The sequence below is a fragment of the Bicyclus anynana genome, chromosome 26 (genome assembly GCF_947172395.1).
Source record: "Bicyclus anynana chromosome 26, ilBicAnyn1.1, whole genome shotgun sequence".
Taxonomy (NCBI): domain Eukaryota; kingdom Metazoa; phylum Arthropoda; class Insecta; order Lepidoptera; family Nymphalidae; genus Bicyclus; species Bicyclus anynana.
Window position 1 is genome coordinate 523,802 of NC_069108.1, and position 6,834 is coordinate 530,635.

Below are 6,834 nucleotides of genomic sequence, written 5' to 3' on the forward strand. Positions count from 1 at the left end.
ATAAGAAATATAATGGGTTTCAAAAATTTTCAAAAGTCAAACTCTAAAATTTCTTTCTTATTTTATTCGTCGTCATCAACCCATATTCGCCTCACTGCTGAGCTCGAGTCTCCTCTCAGAATGTGAGGGGGTTAGGCCAATCCACGCTGGCCCAATGCGGATTGGCAGACTTCACACACGCAATGAATTAAGATAACTCTCAGGTATGCAGGTTTCCTCACGATGTTTTTCCTTCACCGTTGAGACACGTGATATTTAATTTCTTAAAATGCACACAACTGAAAAGTTGGAGGTACATGCCCCGGACCGGATTCGAACCCACACCCTCCGGAATCGGAGGCAGAGGTCATATCCACTGGGCTATCACGGCTCATATTTTATTCGTACATTGATTTCCACGCGGATGAAGTCGCGGGCGTCCGCTAGTAATAAGATCAAATCTTATTCCGACCGACTTCAAAAAAGGAGGAGGTTCACAATTCGTCGAATCTTTTTTAGGGTTCCGAACGTACGTAGTACAAAAACGGAACCCTTATAATCTCACTCACTCATTTTAATGTCTGTCTGTTTTCTCCGAATGTACTGGACCATTCCAGTGGTACGCATATCAATTGGTGTGACCCAAATACAGGGATGTATTGCGAATAGGTAAAATTTGAATATAGGGGGTAAGATGGAAAGTTGAAAAAAAGACTCCTAAAATTTTGAGAAAAAAACAGAAATAAACTTTTTACTTGAAAATTTTCAAAGTATGATATTTTTGAATATAAAGGTCACTTTTTGGGGGCAAGATGGAAAATACAAAAAAAATAGGTAAATAAAAAAAAAATTTCAAACAGCATCATGCGAAATATCAAATAAAATGTCTTGTTATGAAGATTTTAAAACATTTTTTTTTTGATTTTGAAACAAATAGTTTCCAAGTTATTCAAAAAAATATACTATCCCTAAATACTTAAACTAAACATACATTCAACATACATAAATTCTGCGAAACTACTAAACCTATAATTTAAAAAAAATTACAAAGGTTAGCTTTTTACTTGAAGATTTCTGTAAACCTCAGAAATATGAAATTTTTGAATATGAAGGTCACTTCTGGGGAGTAAGATGGAAAATTAAAAAAAAATCTTTTTTATGCATGTCATAATCAATGGGGATGATGACTAGGTTTGAATAAATTGATTTTTATGATACATTCGGGTAAATAAGGTCAATGTTATCTAATTTATACAAAAAAGCAAAGAATGTTTGGATATTTGCAAAATAAATAAGATTATAAAATTTCAAAATCTATCAAATTTTTTTTATCGTAATTAGATAAAAATTCATACAGTTTTAGCTTCCTTACATTAAATGTGACATTTTTTAATGAATGAACTATAAACATAAACGTACAAATAACAAAGATATTAGTGATTTTGTTTGAACGCCCATACAAATCTAACGATCAGCGAGCCAACGACGTCACTACTTCGTGCCATTTTGTATGGAGCGTTTTTCAGGGATCCGCGGCAGCGCCGCAAATCTGACGCTTTAAATCCCTGTAGCTCCGAAAGTAATGATCGCAGATACCCTGTTACTTTTACAAAATTGCTTTACTATTAGTATACTCTTAATTATATACAATTTAAAAAACTGTCATCATCCCTATTGGGTGACGTTGTCGCATGTCTTCGTCGGCTTTTCGCGGATGATAGCAAAATAAATAAATCATTAAATAATTATATTTCTTTTGTAAAGTCAAGACGTAAAAACCTACCGCTATACAAAAATGTCCACCAGCTCTCGAAATATATCAACACAACGAAGCTAACAAAAACAATTCAAAACAAATAACCCGACAGGTCAAACGTTATCTGCAGGAAAATACTGCAAACTTTATCAATATCGGTAAGACTCAAAAACGACTCGACTAATTTGATTTCTTTTCGTCGTTATCAACCCATATACGGCTCACTGCTGAGCTCGAGTCTCCCCTCAGAATGAGAGGGGTTAGGTCAATAGTCCATCCACCACGCTGGCCCAATGCGGATTGGCAGACTTCACACACGCAGAAATTTAAGAAATTCTCTATGCAGTATGCAGGTTTCCTCACGATGTTTTCCTTCACCGTTTGAGACACGTGATGTTTAATTTCTTAAAATGCACACAATATGGGGATAATAGCCTATAGCCTTCCTTGATAAATGGGCTATCTAACAATGAAAGAATTTTTCAAATCGGACCAGTAGTTCCTGAGATTAGCGCGTTCAATCAATCAAACAACGATTACGAAGACCTTTACACTTCCATAAGAAGTTATCACTTCAAAAAATTCTGTGCTCTATTTGTAGATCGCATACAACAAAACTAAAATCAAAATTCATTTGTTTCAAGCAGGCTTAGTTCGAAAGCTTCGACCATTTATAACAGGACCTGCCTCGCTAACTGTTACCCCTCTGGCAAAGATCAAACATCAATGATCTAATGCGTTTTTAAAAACTGTTGAAATATAATCGATGTTTCATTGTTGTAATCGCTTTCGTCGTGTAAAGAGCTCCCTGAAAATGCCGGTTTGTGTAGTTGAATGGCATAAAAATGGCCAAAAACTTGTAGTTTAGTAAAAGATGGAGCAACGTTTCATTTGTAATTATTTCTACTTAATTTTATCTTTATAATAAAAACAATTTCTAAAAAGAATTGATTCTTTTGACGGAACAGCAAAAAATCGAGCAGGTAATCTTATATTCTGTGGATAGTCTAAGCGATGTATTTCTTAGGCTGAGTAAAAATTGTGTATTGTTAGTCAAATTTATAGTTGTGTGTAGTGTGATTTATAAGAAATGTTTACTACATGCGTAATAACTATTTTATTAGTGCAGGCGTTTTTTTTGAACTTGTTCGTTAGAACAAACTGGTTTGTGTTCTGTGGTTAGAGCGGTACTAGGAGCCTCTCGAGATCGATAGATGGTCCCAAATGGTTACAAACTGGTACCCACGAGACTCAAAACGCAGACGAGGTAGACCATTCAGAAGATGGAGTGACATAAAGTCAGGATTGCAGAAAAAACATGGCAACAAACAGCCAGAGACAGAATACAATGGCTACAATTGGACGCTTTCACTGCTATATGCAGTCCTTACAAAAATAATAATAATAAAAAAAATAACACTACTAACGTAATATAGTCTCAATATATTGTAACCTCAATAGCTCAGCGGTAAGAGCGGTCGAACTCATCACCGAGGGGTGGTGATTCGATCCCCGCCCCGTTGGTCTATTGTCGTACCCACTCCTAGCACAGTCTTTGTTGACTAGTTGGAGGGAAATGGGAATATTGATCATATTAGAAAAGATATGGTAAATATACTTAAAAAAAAAAAATTAGATAACACGAACTAGCCCACTAACAATTTATAAAACTTGTAATCGTTCGTAATAATTTTCAAAAAATTGTCTGTATTTTTAAGGAAATAAAGTTATTTACTTTTAGACCGGTCAAATTAAACCAAAAAATAAGAGTAAAGTTACATAAATTCCCACCAAGCTGAAAATCGGTAAGATTGTTTAAAATATCATTAAAAACAAAATTTGAAAGTTCCCCATCTTTCCCCTGTAAGGAAAAAATTTTATTCAAGCTCAAAGTTAAAAAAATGAGTTTTTCCTGATTTTCAGCAAAACGGTAAATTTTATCATAAAAATACCTTAGACAAAATTGTAGATCATAAAATTATCTACAAAAAATTTATCAATACTTTTTTTCTACGAGCTACTGTTTTTGAGATATAACGATTCAAAAAGTTGTAAAAGTTGTAATCTTCGTAATATGCATACATCATCATCAAGTGATATTTTATTTGATGAAAATATGACAGTTCCAACCAGCCAACAAAAATTTGGTGTATTCTGTATTCTAAGACCGCGATGTCTTCTAATTACTTACCGGAAAATACGTCATATCTACTAATTAATGCTTGTTTATAACCACAATTACTAATTAATAGTTTTTCCGTTTACATGCACCGATGCAATATCAGTTCCATTTTAGTTTCCAGCAGTTATCCTATAGCTTGTTATGTTGTTTTTCAAAATGAGCAATATGACCTCTGGCGCAGTTTGACTCTGTTCCCAACAGAGGTCCTAGATTTGATTCCCAGCGATCCCATAAGATTCATATATTTTTTTAAAGTGGCCTGTTGGTAGGCATCGTATATAGTAGGGGAGACCGGGGATGAAAGTCGCATTTTTTTCTTTTGCATTTTTGGTAATATTTATTTATTTATTTATTTATTTATTTATTTAAGTCCAGGATAATAAATGATATATTAATGGATAGTCTAATTATCCTAGTTTCAAAATAGATTGATACTTTGCCGCCAACATTACGGTGTGCAGGAAATATTTGTACGTTTATGAAAAAAGACAAGTGTGACTTTTTACCCCGTGTCAGGGATGGTTGTCACATTTGCGGGGGAAGGTAGTCACATAGTAATATAAGAAAGAAAAACGATGATACACACATATTTATAGCAAACAAGTTTTTTTGAAGATAAAAATGTTTTACAGAAGTAACTGCAATATAATAACGTCATAATAATAACGAAATACCTATTTGTAATTAAAAAAAAACTCAAAAACAAAAATTAGCTTTCAAAGATTAATTTCTATAAACTTAAATGTTTTACCAAGAAATTAACGAAACACAACTTCTCAATGAATCATACTCAAAATTAAAATCAGCTACTACGAGTAACTTCGATATCCATTACTAATAACTTCTAATTATCTCATAATTCTGGTAACAAAAGTCATTAATCTCTTTGAACGTAATATTTTAAAATTAAAATTACTAAGTCAAAATAATATAATTTAGTCAATCTAAAAATCAGTCTGAGTAGTCAGTAACATAATTTTGGCAAATAAAGCTTGGTAGTCCAGGTGTGCATGCTTCGTGCGCCCACTATTTACATTCCTGGCATTGAATCCAGACTTTCCTAGACTCGCTAGCAGATTATGGGGATAAGCAGATCAAGCAAAACACTTCGACGTTCTTTTCGTCATCATCCTCATTACCAGATGACTTCTTTTTATTTAATTTTTTCATGACTTTCTTGTTTTTGCTTCTCTCCTAGCTCACTTTTTGATACTTTCTTTTTCCTCTCTTCTTGTTCCTTTTTCATTTCTTCTAAATAGGTTTTTTCCGGCGTGTCTGTTAGAATTGCTGATTTACATTTTCTTCTAACCATCTGCTGGTGCTTTGACTTACGTGGACGAGCTTTTGGTAGAGTTCTCAAAAATGAGGGTTAAACTGTTATAGAACTTGGTGATCCGCTTGGCCTAGGACAGGTGATCGCTATATCAGTTTGTTCTTTTTACTGTAAAGCTGCGGTGGTAACTCTGGTATTGGGCCAGCCAACAAAAAATCAACAGATACGCACAGGCTTGGTTGTTACATGTGACTACCTGCCCCCGTCGACCTGAGACAACCTGCCCCGAAATACCTTTTAGAAAATAATTCTACAAAATAAAATCAAATTAATCTTACCACCACGAACCTTTTAACATGACAGACAATGTTTAATAATACACGAATAAGTATTCATTTACGCAATGTTAAAGTATACTTACAACAATTGACACAGATGTACAAAAAATAATTTAGTAAGCTACTCGCCTGCTGTACAAAACTAAGAAGATTTTTTTTGCATAAAGGCAGTTTAGATGCCCCTAATCACATTTTTAATTGTCAAAATAATCTCGTAATTGTAACATTTTTATAAAACGAAATTGTATTTTTATCACGTCGCCGCAAACGCCAATCATAAACTGTGACGTCATTCGCGACAAGGCATCGGTTTGTAATTGGCGCTAGCGATGACGTGATATAGCAAACACCAATCACGCTATTATCTCTATGAATGACGTCACTTGCTAATGTGTTATGTTTCGGTGGCAAAAATTTTACTTTTAGATATTTTTTCATTTATATTAAATTTATAAAATTTAAAAACTTATACTTGTCAGTTGTGGCCACTGTGACAACCAACCTATGTGACTTCCATCCCCGGTCTCCCCTACTACTAGTATGCAAAGAAACGAACAATCAAATCTTTCCTCTTTATAATATTAATAAATAACTATAGAGTTATCTACAAAACCATGACATTGCACATTATATATTTACATAATGATTAAGTTTTATACATAACTATTTTTTGTTTCGTCATACCCACTATAATAAAGATTTTCTGACCAATTGGAGGATAACTAGAATATTAGTCATATTTAAAAGTTATTTACGTTTTCTTTACTTATTTAAGTCAACTTTTTAACATAAAAATGGAACCGACTTCAAAGATATATTTCAGTTATTTTGATTTTAACACAAAATTACTGAACCGATTTTCATGAAAATGGAAAGGGACCAATCTCTTTTAAAGAAAAAAAAATCAGAATCTATACTAATATTATAAAGCTGAAGAGTTTGTTTGATTGAACGCGCTAATCTCAGGAACTACTGGTCCGATTGGAAAAATACTTTCAGTGTTAGATAGCCCATTTATCGAGGAAGGCTATATATTATTTCCGGATTCCTACGAGAACGGGAACTACGCGGGTAAAACCGCGTGGAGTCATCTATTTGGTTAATAAATGACGAAATTGTGAGGTAACAAACATTAAATAAAAAAAGAAACGTGCCTCGAATGGGGATGATGACCTAATTTATACATAAAAAGCTAAATCTATTAAAAATCTTTTATCGTAATTAGATAAAAATTCATACAGTTTTAGTTTTAGCATTAAACGTGACATTTTTTAATATATGAACTATAAACATAAACGCAGAAATA